The following is an 18085-nucleotide window of genomic DNA, read 5'->3' as shown; positions in this document are numbered from 1 at the left end:
AGTTGTTGCCAATAGAGCAAGACACCTGCAAATGAACAGCCTCCAAACAATACACACATTGTGTGAATCGCTAAGGGGCATCTTCTTACTGCATTTTTCATACAATTACTTTCCTGTTTTTTGGGCTATAATGCCAAGGGAGAAAAGAAAAATAGTCAAAAATAGCAAAATCACTCACTCTCGGAAAAGGTCAAGTCTTCTAACTTAAACTGACTTGAACCACACACAAACACACAAGAAATGAATATTACAAGCAAAGAAGAAATAGAAATATGCTACAAGAAGAAAGTTCTATATTTTTTTATATATACATTAAAGGTTAAAGAGGTATTTAGCAGAGAACGTAAGGAATGTTTTTCAACTAAAACGGACATTCCTAATCATCCTCTAACAAATGGATGTGTAAAGGGGAAAGCTGGGAAAAGAAGTTAGGTTAATATATTTTAAAGAATTTAAACTAGAAAAGATCAACGATGCTAAAATATAGAAGTGAAAAGTTGTATTTAGCCCAGAGCTATAGCCGAAGAAACTTCTTTGATACGTGGCAAATGAGATCTGAGGTAACTAGGAGAATGCATTAGGGGTAAAGAATGAGGCCCACGAGCTTTGCTGAAGACCTCAAACTGAAGTACTGGCTGAGATGGATCCGATACATCGGATCTGACCCATATGTGAGAATACAGGTGAGACTGACATCACATTTTATGTTTTGTTAGACATCCCTATTTTGTAAGTTAGTTGTTTAGCTTACTTAATGCCTATATTTTTTGTATTGCCCTGTAATGTGTTTTCTTGAATTGTAAAATTGTGTGTTCCTGGTATTATAAAATTATTTGTTTCTGGTAGTGTATTGCATGAAATTTGCTTGTAATTTTTTTTTTGTTAAATAAAGGAGCTTTTCACCCCAGGCCTCCACTGAAAACCGGCCTCAAGCCCAGTCTGACATCCCTGGTAAACAAATGGAAAATAAATTTTAGATGAGCTGTGTTATACAATGTACAGCTGTGTACACTTACCATAAATGTAGATGTTAGAGTGTACTCACTGTTGCAGTCATTACATTTGGGTAATCTGCTGGCAGGTTGCCCTCAGTCGGCCTGATTAACAAAGTCCTGGGTCCCGCATCGGCTGCTGTCCCTTCTTCCATGATGTCAGGTCGTCAGGGGTATAAAACATGCAGCCGACGCCATTTTCATCAGTTTTTCTTGCCCCAGATATCAGGTGCCCCCCAAATGGGATATATATATATATATATATATATATATATATATATATATACACACACACACACACACACACACACACACACATGTAATTTAGAACACAAAAAATATACCTCCAAATAAAATCAAATACACCAAAAAGGCTTTTGCGCATAGTAAAAGAAAGAAGAGGTATAGTAAGAGAAAAACAGGGGGCTGGCGGATGGGTAAACAGGACTGCAACAGTGAATATACTCGAACATCTACATTTATGGCAAGGGTACACAACTTTAATATGTTCTTTGTGTTTCACTGTTGCAGTCATTACATTTGGGTAGAATCCCAAAGCTATGGTTGGGAGGATGGAATTATACAGCATTAGGAGCAGCTATAAGGCCCTGCAGGACAGCAGTGGCAAAAGCCTGCTCTGGATTTAGAGGAGAGGTAAATGTTAATGTTTGGTGAACGTATGAACTGAACTCCATGTAGCCAATTCTAGAATGTCTCTGGTAGGAACCCCTCTGAGAAAGAGTGCAGAAGTAGATGCAGCCCTGGTGGAATGGGATCTGATCCCCTTGGGGGCAGGTTTACCATGGTGCATGTACCCAGAAACTAATACAATGGCTTATCCATTTTGAAAGAGTCTGCTTTGAAATAGCCTTTCCCTCTGCCCCTGCAGCAAATGCCACCAGTAATTGCTCAGATTTTCTTAGAGATTTTGTCCTGCTTAAGTAAAATCTTAGTTGTCTGTGTACATCCAATGAATGCAGAATCCAGTCACCCTTGTTCTGTGGATTTGGGAAAGTCTGGCAGATGAATGGTCTGATTAAGAGCCACACTACATACCACTTTAGGCAAAAAGGATGGACTGGTCCTGACAGCCACCCTGTCCGGGTAAAATATAATAAAAGGGTCCACTGCCATGAGAGCCTCTAGTTCTGAAATCCTTCTAGCTGAAGTGACAGCTAAAAGAAAAGCTGTCTTCCAAGAGAGAAATTTTATGTCTGCAGTAGCAGCTGGTTCAAAAGGAGGTAGGGTGAGTTTTTCCAACACAAAATTGAGGTCCCATGCAGGAGTTGTTCTCCTGGGAGTTCTTAAATTTTTGGCCCCTCTGAGGTACTGCTTTAGCAAAGGATGAGAAAAGAGGGGAGGCTCTGTGTTGTAATGAGCTGAAATGGCAGAGGCATGGATTTTTGTGGAAGAAAAAGATCGGCCCTTGTGAAGCATCTCAGTTAAATATTGCAGAATCTGAGGAATACTGGGCATTGCTGTGCTTATTCCTTCTCCTTGGTTCCAGGCACAGAATCTTTTCCATTTATCAGCATACGATTTTCTAGTACTAGGCCTTCTAGCCTCCAAAATGACATCCATCACAGGTTTGCTGAGAGATGTAACCGGTGAAATTAGTTGATTAGCCATGCTGCAAGATTCAGAGTTTGCAGCGGAGTGTGCAGAATTTGATAGTTCTGCTGAGACAGTAGATAAGGTGTCTGAGGCAGGTACCACGGAGGAAGGTGTGACATATCGTGTAGGAGCGGTTACCAGTGTTGGAGAGGCCAGTCTGGAGCAATCAGAATCATTTCTGGTTTTTCCTGTCTGACTTTTAGTAAGACCTTGGAGAGCACAGGCAGAGGGGGGAAAGGCATAGATAGAGAGGTTTTTGCAGCTTAAGGATACAGCATCCACTTTACAAGCTTTTCTGAGATGAATTCTTGTGCAGAACTTGTCCAACTGATAGATCTTTTTGCCTCACCCGAAAACTATGTCTGGGCTCCCCCATTTGCGTGTCAAAATACTGAAGATTTGTGGATCCAGTTTCCATTCGTGTGGGTCCATAAGATTTCTGCTTAGTTCGTCTGCCGGAGTATTTTGCTTTCCTGGCAGGAATTGAGCCTGTAGATGTATTTATTAAGTCAAGGCCATGTTCCACAAGGCCATGGCTAGTCTGCAAAGGGGGCAGGAATGGGTATCCCCCCTACTTGTTTATGTACCACATGACTGTGTGGTGTTGTCTATCAGTAGTTGTACTGGATGAAGATAGTCCTTGAAGGCGGTCAGAGCATTCTGTACAGCTAGCATCTCTTTCTGGTTGATATGTAGGTGCATTTGATTTGGGCTCCACTGGCCCTGAATGCATCTCCCTGCCAAATGCGCCCCCCCCCAAGCATAATCTGATGAGCCTGTAGTCAGGTTTGGGTGGCAGGGGGTGGAATGCATGACAGTCCCTTGTTTTGGTGACAAGTCTCTGCCCACCATAGGAACTCTTGCTGCAGGCAAGGAATGAGAGGAATCATTGTTTCCAGGCTGTGACAATGTTGACTCCATAAGCTTTTTAGGTACCATTGAAGTTTCCTCATATGCAGTCTTGCATATGGGATTATTAGAATGCAGGAAGCCATGAACCCCAAGGCCTGCAAAATTTGTCTTGCAGATAGCTGGGTTTTTGTGGCCACTTGTTTGAAGTAAGTCATCAATTGAATTTGTTTTTCTGGCATGAGGTAAGTCATCTAGGCAGTTGTATTCAAGCTTGCACCCAGGAATGTAATTATTTGAGAAGGTACCAGTTGTGATTTCTTTTCATTTATGGTGTACCCTAGACAAGTTAGAAGCCTTTTTACAAATGCCAGATGCTTTAGAAGAGTGTCCTTGTTTTCTGCCTGAATTAGACTATCGTCCAGGTAAGGATAAATTTGAATGTTTCTTTGTCTGCAAAATGCAATTACTGGTGCCAGGCACTTTGTGAAGACCCTGGACACAGTAGATAAGCCAAAGGGCAGTGCAGAGAAAGTACAGTTTTGTACCTACCATAAATGTAGATGTTAGAGTGCTAATACAGCTGCAGTAATCACAGATGGGTTCCCTGCCATCAGGCGGGTCCTCGGTCGGCCAAATTTCAAAATCTTGGTCTGGCGTCGGTTGTGGTCGCTTTCTTTCCTGACGTCAGTGCGACAGGGGTATATAAGACACAGCCGACGCCATATTCTTCAGTCTTTCTTGCCCCAGATGTCAGGTGCCCCCAGAAGGAAGGCAATACATAAAGTGTATATATATATATATATGTATATATATATATATATATATACACACATATATATATATATATATATATATATATATATTCAAGCAATGCAATGTAATCAAAAAACAGTAGTTGCAAGCAAATACACCATAGAACGATAACCCCACATTAGGTTGCAAGAGGAGGTGTTAGCCACTAGTCCTTTACCAAGAGGGGAAGGAGGGAGGGAAACCTGTACTGCAGCTGTATTAGCACTTGAACATCTACATTTATGGTAGGTACAAAACTGTACTATGTTCATCGTGCATACAGCTGCAGTAATCACAGATGGGTAGAATCCCAAAGCTACCCACAGGGTGGTAGGCACTAGGTGGAACTGGGATGAGCCAGAATGCCCTGCAACACAGCAGTGGCAAAGCCTGCTCTAGTTTTGAAATATAAAGACAGGTGGTAGTGTTTTGTGAAGGTATGTACAGAACTCCAAGTGGCTGCCTCCAAAATATCTTTGGTAGGAACTCCTCTGAGGAAGGCTGTAGAGGTAGCTGTGGCCCTGGTGGAGTGGGATCTGATGCCTGTAGGGACAGATTTTCCATGATAGGAGTAACAAAACCGTATGCAGTTGCCTATCCATTTTGAAATTGTCTGTTTGGTAACTGGCTTCCCTTGAGCTCCTACAGCATAGGACACAAAAAGTTGTTCTGATTTCCTGAAAGGCTTTGTTCTGTCCAAATAGTAACATAGCTGTCTATGGATGTCTAAGGAGTGTAACATCCTTTCCCCTTTGTTTTGAGGATTGGGGTAAAAGGTAGGTAAGTGTATGGCTTGATTTAAAGCTACCCTGGATACCACTTTAGGCATAAATGATGGGTTGGTTCGAAGGGAAACCCTGTCCTGATGGAAGATGAGAAAGGGCTGCACAGCCATGAGGGCTTGCAGTTCCGAAACCCTACGAGCTGAGGTAATGGCCAGAAGGAAAGCTGTTTTCCAGGACAAATATTGCAAATCTGTTGAGGCAGCTGGTTCAAAGGGAGGCAATGTTAATTTTTCTAAAATGTAATTAAGATCCCAGGCTGGTACTGGTTGTTTCCTTGGTGGTCTTGCATTCTTAGCCCCTCTGAGGAACTGTCTTAGGAGTGGGTGAGAGAATAAGGGTGGAAAAGTGTTGAATTCTGCAGAAATGGCTGAGGCATGGATTTTTATGGAGGAAAATGAAAGTCCATTGTTCAGCAGCTCAGCTAGATACTGTAGCACCCGAGGCAAATTCAGTTTTCTAGGGTCCTGGCCTTTTTTCTCATTCCAAGAGCAAAACCGTTTCCATTTTGCGGAGTAAGCCTTTCTAGTAGATGGCCTTCTGGCCTCCAAAATGACATCCTGCACCTCTTTGGGGAGTAGGGTCTGTTGAGGTGTTAAAGAATTTTCCATGCAGCGAGATTGAGTGTTTTCAGCTGGCTGTGAAGAGTTTTGTAGCTGTGCTGAGTCAACAGTAGAGGCATCAGAGGTAGGGGCCAGGGAGGAGTATGTGTTAGGCTCCTCAGGAGTGGATACCAGTGTTGTCTTGGCCAGTCTGGAGCAATCAGTATCATCTTCGGTCTGTCTGCTCTTGCTTTCAAGAGCACCTTGGGCAGAAGAGGCAGAGGTGGGAAAGCGTAAACTGTCCATGCTGTCCAACTGAATGAAAGGGCGTCCACTCTCCAGGCCTTTGGATGAAAAGTCCTTGAACAAAACTTTTCCAACTGATGATTCCTGTGGGAGGCGAAGAGATCTATGTCTGGCCTCCCCCACGCTTGGATTATTATTGTAAACACTTGAGGATGCAACTTCCATTCGTGTGGATCTGTCAAATTTCTGCTTAGATTGTCTGCCAGCGTGTTTTCCAAACCTGGCAAGTACTGTGCTTGAAGTTCGATTTGCCATTCCAGAGCCAAGTTCCAAAGTGTCATGGCTAGTCTGCACAGGGGGTATGAATGTGTTCCTCCTTGTTTATGTACCACATTACTGTGGTGTTGTCTGTTCTTATCAATAATTGTCCTGGATGCAGAAGGTCCTTGAAAGCTGTAATTGCATTTATCACTGCTAGCATTTCTTTTTGATTGATGTGAAGGTGCTTTTCTTTTTGGGACCATTTGCCCTGAATGCACCTGTCTGTCATGTGCGCCCCCCAGGCGTAATCTGAGGCGTCTGTTGTGATGACTTGATTTGCTTGAGGCTTGCAGAATGGGAGACCTGTGTTTGTTTGACATGCTTGGGCCCACCATAGAAATTCCTTTTGCAAACATGGAATTATTGGTATTACTGTTTCCAAACTGTGGCTGTGTTGAGACCATAGGTTTTTTAGGTACCATTGAAGTTTCCTCATATGCAACTTTGCACATGGGATTAAAAGAATGCAAGATGCCATGAAGCCCAGAGCCTGCAGGATTTTCCTTGCAGTAAGCCTGGTACAATTTGCTAGTATTTTGAAGTACTGAGTTAGTTGCCCCTGTTTTTCTGGCGTAAGATAGGCCATCTGGGTGTTTGTGTCCAAGTTGGCACCCAGGAAAGTTATTTTCTGAGATGGTGTTAGCCTGGATTTCTCTTTGTTGATTGTGTATCCCAGGGAGTTCAGTAACCATGTTGCATAAGCCAGATGATCCAGAAGTATGTGCTTGCTGTCCGCTTGGATCAGGCAGTCGTCCAAATAAGGGTAAATTTGTATCCCTTGAAGTCTGCAGTAGGCAATTACTGATGCCAGGCATTTCGTGAATACTCTGGACGCAGTAGATACGCCAAAGGGCAATGCAGAGAATTGATAGTGGATTGAACCTGCAAGAAATCTGAGGTATCTTCTGCAGCTTTGTCTGATTGGGACATGCAGGTATGCCTCCTTGAGGTCCAATGTTACCAGCCAAAACTCCTTGCCCAGCATGGGAAGAAGCTGCTGTAATGTGAGCATTCTGAATTTTGGTACGAGTAAGAATGTGTTTAGGATGGATAAGTCCAAAATGGGTCTCCAGTCGGTTCCTTTCCTTGGTACCAGAAATAGCCTGGAATAAAAACCTTGGCCTTGTTCGTTAGTAGGTACCTCTTGAATAGCTTTCATGTCTATGAGCTTTGAAATTTGTAGTTGTGCCTCTGCCCTTTGATTGTGTGGCAGGTTTGGCATGCCTCTCATTTTTGGTAGAGTGTGAAAATGAAATCTGTAGCCTCTGTCTATAACGTCCAGGATCCATTTGTCTGTTGTGACAATATGCCAATTTCTTGTAAATAATGCCAGCTTTCCTCCCAAGGGTGCTGCCAGCTGAGACTTGCTTGGCATGGAAAGGAGGAAGTCATTGGGTTTGTTTCCTATATTGTTGCGCACTGTCTTCGCCACCTCTTGGTGCTGGAGGTTGGCATTGCCTGCCTCTATATGATCCTTGTGATTGTCCTCTGCCCCTTCAGCGTCTGTTTCTACCTCTTTGGGGCTTGTCCGTGGCTGGAAAGGACCAGTTTTTAGAAGGCAATTTCTGCTAAAACGTGGTGGTTGAACCTGTAGAAAAGCTTTGACAGATTGCATAGATTTGGCTTTTTCTTCCATTTTCCGTAGTATCTCCTCAGCATTAGTACCAAATAGCACATCCTTTTGTAAAGGAGCATCTAGTAGTTTAGCTTTCACATGATCAGGCAAGATTTGTTCCCCAAGCCATGCATGTCTATGAATAACTGATCCTGTAACAGCAGCTCTACTTGAGGCCTCTAGGGCATCATAGCCACATTGTAACGTGTGTTTACCCACTTGTTCTGCACTATGTATCGTATCCTGCAACTCCTTCAAATCTGGTTGTTCAGGTTGAAACATTTTATTTCTTAATTGTGATAACGGAAACTGCTGATATTTAAGCATATGAAACTCACAATTTAAGGCCCTCATGGCGAGGGTGGCCGAGGTATACACCTTTTTTCCCCACCTTTCTAAGGATCTTGACTCTCTTTCGGAAGGTAGTGGATTCTTAGCAGTAGAGGCCTTCATTCCCTTGGAGCCTTGAGAAATGGTTTCAGGGTCAGCATTATGGCTTTTGAACAAAAATTGATGAGTTAGGAACTCTATAGTACCTATCAGGCTTGTCTGGGGCAGGAGGCAGGGAATCTGGATTAAGGCAAGCCTCCGAATAAACATAACAATATTCAGGGAATTGTTATGGCTAGGCTTGTATAGGCCCTAGGGCTGATAGCCTAGTACTAACCTATGAACCTATGAACATCATTCAGTATGTCCAAGACAGGAGGTATCGCCAGAGGTCTGTGTTGAGGTAACAGAAGAAATTCCCTAAGTCTTTTCTTGGAATCAGAAAAGTCTTGGCCTTCCCATTGGAAGTGGTCCCTCAAGGTGTGCAAGGTTTCCCCAAAAGAAAAATCCTCAGGAGGAGATACAGAAGGAATGGCCTGCTCTGCATCAGAATCTTCAAAAGGGGAGAGAGTGTTCCTCTACATCAGAATGATCTGAAAAAATGGAGCCCTGATCAGAAGAGGGAGAATCTTCCTCCACTCTGGGTCTCTTGTCTGGAGGGGGTTGGGAACCCCTGATAAGAGTAATTAAATCCTCAGCCATTTTAAGCATCTGCTTTTTAGGCATGGGGCCTGGAGATGGGCCCTGTGCAACAGGCCTCTTGGGATGCCTGGCTGATTTGGACTTAGTTAAAGGCCTTAATGGAAAAGGAAGATGAGGGTCTAAAGACACCATGGGTGGAAGTGGACCTGTCCACATTAGGAGGCTCAACGCTCACAGTGGCTTCGGTGGTTGTAGTCTGGGTATGGGCCGAGGTACCTGTGGTCTCGGGTACAGAAGACCCCGCCAAAGAAGTGTCGTCGGTAGTAAGAGAATGCATAGGCGTCTCGCTGAGAACCAGACCACGTGTAGCCAGTTTTGGCGTGGTGTCGGTGGGGACTGCAGACCTCGCGTGTCGGTCCTTGTCCTTGCGGTTTTGGGTACAAAACGGTAGTCGGAGTCTCCGACGATATTTTATAATCAAAGGCTTTACCGAAAAAGTGTTGGGCGAACTCCGCCCGACGCTTAATAGTGCGCTTATTGAAGGCAGCGCAAAAGCGACAGCCCGAGACGTCGTGGTCTGGGCCTAAACAAGGTATGCAGAGGGAATGGAAATCCTTATGCGGTATTTGCTTCCAACAAGAAATACAATTGTTAACTTTTTCTGACATCGGTCTGAGGCAAGAAAAGTTTCCCCAACGGGGTACTTAGCTTTAATGAAGACTTCGGCTTCCAATTTTTCGTAAATTCAGGAGCTGGCCGACCGGCACTTGCGAACTGCTTCTGCTTCGGGCACCGCGCGGCAAAAAAGACTGAAGAATATGACGTCGGCTGTGTCTTATATACCCCTGTCGCACTGACGTCAGGAAAGAAAGCGACCACAACCGACGCCGGACCAAGACTTTGGAATTCGGCCGACCGAGGACCCGCCTGACGGCAGAGAACCCATCTGTGATTACTGCAGCTGTATGCACGATGAACATCTGGTAATGCAAATAGACTGCTTTGAAGCGGAAGTATCTTCTGCAAGATTCCCTGATTGGGATATGCAGGTAAGCCTCTTTGAAGTCTAGAGTTACCAACCAGGCATCCTTGTTTAGCATAGGCAGTAACTGTTGTAAAGCAGCATCTTGAATTTTGGAATGTCCAGAAATGTATTTAGAATGGATAAGTCCAGAATTGGACGCCATGATTTGTCTTTTCTGGATACCAGGAAAAATCTTGAATAAAAACCTTGTCCCTTTTCTGGTACTGGTTGAATAGCCCCCATATTCATGAGGGACATAACTTGTTTCTGGGCCTCTGCCCACTGATTTGGAGGCAGATCTGGCAATCCGTTTGGGATTGGCAAAGTGTGGAAATGAAATCTGTATCCCTGGGATACTATATTTAAAACCCACTGGTCCTGGGTAATTAGTTGCCAACTTCGTGCATGAAGTGCCAGTCCCCCCCCCCCCCCAAAGGGGCTGCCAAAAGATAAGTGCTTGGTGAATGCAGAGGAAAGTCATCAAGACTGTTTACCGTAGGAAGGTGCCTTGTTACTTCCAGACTTGGAGGTGGAAGCACCCCATTGTTTTGTTCTGTAAGTTCCTTGTGAATGAAACCTGGAGCCTTTGGAGTGTCTGGGTTTGACCTGAGTGGCTCTGGTGGCTACTGGAAAGGACCAATTCTTAGTAGGCTAGTGCCTACTGAACCTGGGTGGCTGCACTTGTATGAAATCTTTTACAGTTTGCATAGATTTAGCTTTATCTTCCATCTTTTTCAAAACTTCTGCCTTATTACCAAATAGACTGTCCTGTTGTAAAGGAGCATCCAACAAATTTGCTTTAACACGATCAGGCAGATTTTGCTCCTTGAGCCAAGCATGCCTTCTTATCACAGATCCAGTTACAGCGGCCATACAAGAGGCCTCCAAGGAATCAAAACCACATTGCAAAGTATGCTTTCCAACTTGTTCAGTAGAATGCAATAAATCCTGCAACTCTATTTTCCACAGTCAGAAATCAACATCATTTTCTGTTTAAGTAAGCCCATGACATGCTGCTATTTAAGCATATGAAAATGACAGTTTAAAGCCCTGATTGCCAAGGTTGCAGACGTGTAATCCTTCTTATCCCATCTATCCAGCGCCCTGGAGTCTCTATCAGAAGGGGTAGGATTTTTAGCAGTAGAAGCCTCAACGCCCTTGGGACCCTGATAAATGGTTTCAGGGTCAGCAGTAGGGGTTTTAAAAAGGAATTTGTGGGAGTCAGGAACCCTGTAATATCTGTCTGGCTTACTAGGAGCCGGAGGCAGGGAATCAGGAGCCATGCTGGATTATGAGAAAACATCAACAATGGCTAGAACAGGAGGTATAGCCAAAGGCCTATGCTGAGGAAGAAGGAAATCCCTAAGCCTCTTTTTAGATTCTGAGAAATCCTGACTCTCCCAGTGAAAGTGCTCCCTTAAAGTATGCAAAGTTTCTTCAAAAAAAAAAAAAAAAATCCTCAGGAGAAGCAGAAGGGGTGGAATCTTCTGCATCAGAGTCCTCATAAGGTGGAATAGATGATTCCTGATCAGAAGAGGAATCAGAAGAAACAGAAACCTGATCTGATGATTCATAGTTAGTGCCTTGCCCAGGCCTCTTAGCAGGAGGGGGATGGGAACCCCTGATCAAGGTAATTAAATCCTCAGCCATTTTAATCATTTGTTTTTAGGCATAGGGGCCTGTGCACGTGGCTCAAGCGGTTTTTTTTTTAGACATAGAAGTTGATTTTGGCCTAGGTTTTGAAGATGGCATCGGTTTAATATACAAATCTTTAAGGCCTGAAAACACCCTCAGAAGCCGGTGCCGGCTTAGCGGCTCCAGACCCATCTAAGGTAGAGACATCAGCAGATTCAATACTTAAAGTGGCTCGCAGCATACCGGACTCCAAATGGGTCTCAGTAGAGGCCTGCGAATCAAAGTAGCGGTATCAGGGGCTGCGCGAAAGCGCCTGAGTACCGGCGAACTGGTGACTGGCTTAGGAGAAGCTTCGTCGTCGGTTTTGGACATAGTCTGTCTCTGTCTTTTTCTTTGCGTTTTTTGTGTATTCCGGTAGTCGGATTAGTAACAGATGACATTTCTGGATAGTTAAATCTTGAGCCAAAATATTTTGATGCAAAAATATACAGACACTTAATAGTGCGTTGATTAAATTTAGCACAAAACTGACAGCAAGGCACGTTGTGGTCAGGGCCTAAAGGAATACAGTACAAATGTAAATCCTTATGAGTTATTTGCTTCCCACAAGTAATACAATTATTAACTTTCACTGACATCGGTAAGGAGCAAGAAAAAGTTTCCCCAACGGGGTACCTTAGCTTTAGGTAGAAGACTTCGGTTGTGAAACTCGAAAATGAAAACTTCAGGAGTCTGCCGACTGGCACATGTGAACTGCTTCTGCTTCGGGCACCGCGCGGCAAGAAAGACTGATGAAAATGGCGTTGGCTGCATGTTTTATACCGCTGACGACCTAACGTCATGGAAGAAGGGACAGCAACTGACTCAGGACCAGAGACTTTGTTAATCGGGCCGACTGAGGGCAACCTGCCAGCAGATTACCCAAATGCAATGACTGCAACAGTGAAACACGAAGAACATCAGCAGATTAACTTTTTTTAAATTCCAGTAGATCTATGCAGTTGCAGAAAATTGTCTGCATGCACAGAAATAAGAAATGACTGAACCATGCACTCTGAGGCATCTGTATGGGGTAACAAACTGGAGAAGTGGCAAGCATTTCAGTGAAAACAAATGTGGTCTAATACACTGACGAAAACAAAAGCATTTGAATTCCTACTAGGATCAATCATTTCATTTAATGATAACCAGAGCGCTCTTTATTAAGGCTAAAGATAGTTGAGTACACAAGTTTTTTTTTTTCCCACACCTGGAAGAGAAGTTGAAATGGGACAAGAATGGATTCTGTGGGTGCAGAATGGAGTTCAGGCTCCAACGGTTTACGATCAAAAGACTGCAAATCATATGGTCAACAGTTATAACATCGAAAGTCATTTCTCCAAACATCATAAATACTGAAGAAAAAAATATCACAAGTTTAAATGGTTGAAAAACACCTGCAGTGCTGACAGTATTCTTTTTGCAGGGGGGCAAGCCCCCCTCCCCCCCCCCCCTCTGCTACTGATATATTACAACTCCGAGATCACACTACAAGTGCTGACAATGGTATATCCTTGCCCTGTTGTCGACATTATTTTGACAGGTAATTTGCATGCATAAACTGTCAACGAAATGAACCAATTAATATTCATGTGTCGATGATATGGGTCACTCAAATGAATGGTGGATCTTTTGAATTTCAACCATTTGAAAGTAAACCGGTTTCAACATATGTTTTCAGCCTAATTAAGCCTAACTTTAAAATGGTGAAAAAAGCCTGACTGTAGCTATTTCGGTCATTTGCCCACTTATAGAGAAGTACTTTACCTTTTTTTGAAAGCATATACAGTTGTATTTGCTGCAAAATAAAAGGAGTTGGAGGGTTAAAAATGAAAATGTACACAGCATTTTGAGTGATTTATTGAAACTATGACAAGGGCTCAGAGACAAGAAGTTGCAATTGCATATACGATCAGCTTGACAAATTGTGTTGCAAGTTGGAAAACATCATGTAGAATATTGTGAAAGTAACATCTTATCAGAATGACTGCCTTACTAATCAGTTCATGGAGTATGACTGTCACCGTAGGTAGGGACAAGAAGCAAAGAATACTGAAATATATCAAGAAGTGCAATGTATATATACTAATGTTACAAGAGTCATACAGAAATTAGTATGTGAATTTGGCAAAGAAAGCATTTCAAAATGCTTACTTAGAGCATCAAGAATAAAGGAAAAGTCAATAATTCTGACTCTAACAGGGGCTCCAATAAAGATACAGGAGAAAAAGTAAAGCCAGCAATGGTAGAATTGTGGTAAAAAGGGATCACAGACAGGGAGGGAGGATTACACTGGCATGTAATTATACTCCAAATATAATTAAGAAGCTTAAGAGAATTTGGAGGAGGTAAGTTTGTTTCCAGCAGGACATATTAATGTGTGGAGACTGGAACTTGATATGCAATAGTGAAGATGTATCGGGGGGCTAGAAGGGAAAATATAACAAGAGGGTAAATTTTAGAAGAAATATAAGAATACATGAAAAGGAAGATGTGAAATGACATGTAGAAACCCACATATTATTCCTCAAGGTACTACACAACTAGGTTAAACTGGGAAGAATTTATACGTCACAAGAGCCTAGGTTTTTAACTGAAAGCTTTAAAAAGCATCCAATAAATATGCCACATCACGCAACGACAGACCAAGATAAAGATGTGGGGTAGTCAAGTAAATGAGATGCTGGTGCTTTCCTACTTGCCTTTTAAAGAGAGAGAGATTTAAGGAATGGGTACTAGAAACAGTTCAAAAGTTGTTAGGGAAGATGCAATTTTATTCAAAACGGACAGCTGAGGAATGGGATAAAACACAAATGGAATTTAAAAATATGGTAGAAATTAGAGAAAGAACGATATGGAAAAGTAGTAATAGGAATTATTCAGCAGGATTATCAAAGGCTGAAGTATTACAGACTAGGGATAGTCTTACAGAACAAGAGCATCAATTCTTGAGTGTTAAAGGACAGACAATGGAATATTTGAATCTATACCCAAGTTTAAAATGACTGCTGTTAAATATTTTTTGATAACCTCAGAGCACAAAAACTATTAGCACAATGACTCACACAATATAAAATGGAAGGTGTGTCGACAAACATTGAGCCTATGACTAGAAAAATAACCAGAAACCCTACAGCAGAGCAGAGACATTTTAGAAATTCTGTGAAAATCTATACAACAGAAAAATGAAAAAAAACATGGAAAGACACGCATGGCAATATACATAAAAGATTTAAATATGCAAACCGAGGATGGTGAAACTCAAGAATTAATATCCAAGATGAGAGGGGGTGAGCAGACCTTTCAAACTCTTCCCTCAAACAAATCTGGGTAAAGCCTCACAGAATGAGGAGACAAAGCCCCCAAAATAGGGAGAGATTTTAAATATTGCTCTTATAAACTTATACAGTTGCTAGAATAACAAAATTTGTCTCATCATGCATTTTTATGAAGGATTCTTAAGCACAAGTGTACATCATTACTTAGTGACTTCAATCCTCAGATCATATCAGTGATTTACCAGAAAATCACAATGTTAGGAGGCACAGACCAAAAATGAGGCAAAAATCTGGACATTCTGCAAAAATCTGTACAGTTGAGAGGTATGGGGATAAGATAAAAAAGATCTATAATCAAATCAAACAGGAGAGTCCTCAGAAAGATGTGATATACCTGTGCAAATTAGGAGGAAAGAAAGTGATAAAGGATATGAAGGTTTTGATTATTTTAAAAGGAGGGACAGTACCAGCATCTTGAAAGAAAGCTGTGGAGACTGTATTACCCAAAGACGGCAAAGACCCTTTAAATCTAACTTCATATAGATCTACTTAATTTGAAACCATGGCTATAAAAGTAGTTACTTCTATACTAGCTAATAGAAGGGCTAACGTGTTACCAAAGCTGACAAATCTGATCAAGTGATTTTTCAAGAGGAAGCAAACATCTGACAGCATTAACAAGAATAGTGATGATCCAGAGGGAAGAAGACTGCAGGAAGATCCAGCAATTGCTGCTGGGTCTTGATGCAGAAAAGGCAATTTATGGAATTTGGGATTTTATGAGTAGGGCAATGGCAGGATTTGTGTTTCCTAACATAAGGCTAATTAGAAAACCATGAAGCATCACAGGCAATTATCATTGTTTAACAGTTTATTTCTGACCGGCTATGTTTGAACAGAGCAACCAGGCAGGGGTCTTCTCTTCCATATAGTTAGAGCTTAGAGTCATTGACAAAGAAAACAAATGCTCTCAAATTCAACAATATAAGTGGTATGGTACTCCAAAAAAATATTAGCCTTACTTGTAGATTATATTTTGCACTTGATAAATCCAAAAAAGGATACTTCAATGTTGTGGAACATTATGAAAATGTTTCATTTTTTTTCTTTCAGGATTCAGACCAACAGAAAATAAAACCAAGGCTATACTGTTAAGCTATGTTCCCCTCATATAATTTAGTTCATCAAAACACAAATTTATAGGGACATGATACGATGAAGCATTTAGATGTTTGGATTAAAAAGGATTCTATTATGGAACCTAAAGATATGTGGCAAGTGATTATACAAAAGATAACACAAACTGAGAAGTCAGAAGCTTGACTTTTGATTTAGATAGTAAGGTACAAGAAAGTACAGTTGTGTACACAACCATAAATGTAGATGTTTGAGTGTATTCACTGTTGCAGTCATCACATTTGGGTTATCCCTGCCAGGGTAGCCCTCGGCCGGCCCAAATAACAGAAGCTTAGTATTTCTGTGCCAGTTGCTGTCGCTTCAGGACTAACGTCAGGTCGTCAGTAGTACAAATTAAGGCAACCAACGCCATTACATCAGTTTTTCTTGCCCTGTCAGGAGCCCCCAAGTGGGAGCCAGGATATGGTGAAAACTCCACCAGTAGAAACTAAATACCAAAAGTTCCTTGTAAGGTGAGAGAGAAGAAAATGGGGATGGAGGGAGGGAAACCAGGACTGCAACAGTGAATACACTCAAACATCTACATTTATGGTACCTGTAAACAACTGTACTATGTTCTTCATGTTTCACTGTTGCAATCATCACACTTGGGTTGATTCCCAAAGCTGAGGAGAAGGGTGGAGGCAGATAAGACTAGGGGTTGGCTAGGATGACCTGCAGGACTGCAGTGGCAAAGCCTGCCCAGGATTTGGAGAAGATAAGCAGGTGGGTAAATGCTTGGTGAAGGTGTGGACAGCTGTCCATGTAGCAGCCTCCAGGATGTCCCTGGTGGGGAGTCCTCTGAGGAAAGCTGCAGAGGTGGAGGCTGCTCTGGTAGAGTGAGTCCTGACCCCCTTAGGGGGAGGTTTCCCGTGTTGCTTGTAACAGAAATGGATGCAGTGTGCCATCCATTTGGAAATAGTTTGTCTGGATATGGCTTTGCCCTCTGCCCCTGCAGTAAAGCTGACTAGCAATTGATCAGTCTTTCTGAATGACTTAGTCCTGTCTAGGTAGAATCTGAGCTGTCTGTGCACATCTAGAGAATACAGGATCCTTTCCCCCTTGCTTTGTGGGTTAGGGAAAAAAAGTGGGCAAATGAATGGATTGGTTGAGAGCCACACTGGACACCACTTTGGGCATGAAGGATGGGTTAGTCCTGAGGGACACCCTGTCAGCATGGAAGATTATGAAGGGCTTTACAGCCATGAGTGCTTGTAGCTCGGATACTCTTCTGGATGAAGTGACGGCGAGTAGAAAGGCAGTCTTCCAGGAGATAAACTAACTCTGCTGAGGATGCTGGTTAAAAGGGAGGCATTGTGAGCGTTTCCAACAAAGTTTAGGTCCCAAGCTGGTGTAGGTGCTCTTCTGGGTGGCCTCAAGTTGCTAGCCCCTCTTAGGAACTGTCTGATGAGATGGTGTGAAAAAAGAGAGTGTTGACTGTTGAAATGAGCAGAGATAGCAGACGCATGAACTTTATTAGAGGAACAGGAGACCACTGTGAAGCAGGTCAGCTAGGTAATCCAGGATGAGAGAGGTAGGAAGGGCTGTGTCATATCGGCTCCCTTAGCCTAAATCCTGGTGCAGAACCTTTTCCATTTGTCAGCATATCAATTTCTAGTGCTAGGGCGTCTAGCCTCATGTATAACATCTAGAACCTGTTTATTGAGATTGGCAGCTTGGATCAGTGGGGTCAGGGGATAAGCCAGGCTGCCAAACTGAGGGTCTGCAATTGTGGATGCATGAATTCTCCTTCCCTCTGGGTCAAGAGGGTTGGGGTCCGAGGGAGATGTCATGGTGGCAGTGGGGACAGGCTGCACAGCAGTGGGTACCAGTGCTGGCGAGGCCAGTCTGGAGCAATCAGAATTGTCCTTGGTTTTTCCTCCCTTATTTTGAGCAGTACCCTGGTGATGAGGAAGAGGGAGAAATGAATAGACTGAGAGGTTGACCAAGGGGAAGGATAGGGCAGCCACTTTCCAGGCCCTTTGGTGAGGTTCCCTGGTGCAGAACCTGCCGAGCTGATGGTTGCAGTGGGAAGCAAAGAGGTCGACCTTCAAGGCGCCCCATTTCTGAGTTAAGGTGAAGGTTATTTAGTCTAGCTGCCACTCTTGTGGTTCTAGAAGATTTCTGCCTAAGTTGTCTGCCAGAGAGAGTTTAGTAAGCCTGGCAGGAATTGCGCTAACAGGTGCAGTTGCATGGCTGAGGCTG

At 42.9% G+C, this 18085-nt stretch overlaps 1 protein-coding gene across 1 annotated transcript in view; it reads right to left on the bottom strand.

The window, feature by feature from the left end:
- Positions 1–18085, bottom strand: part of USP9X (ubiquitin specific peptidase 9 X-linked) — a 5037693-nt gene that overhangs the window by 2367198 nt on the left and 2652410 nt on the right. The gene's annotated exons all lie outside the window — the stretch shown is intronic.

The sequence above is a fragment of the Protopterus annectens genome, chromosome 5.part0 (genome assembly GCF_019279795.1).
Source record: "Protopterus annectens isolate FY-2018-M chromosome 5.part0, PAN1.0, whole genome shotgun sequence".
Lineage (NCBI taxonomy): Eukaryota > Metazoa > Chordata > Ceratodontiformes > Protopteridae > Protopterus > Protopterus annectens.
Note: the sequence above shows the minus strand (reverse complement) of the source record. Positions and strands in the feature narration are given on the sequence as shown.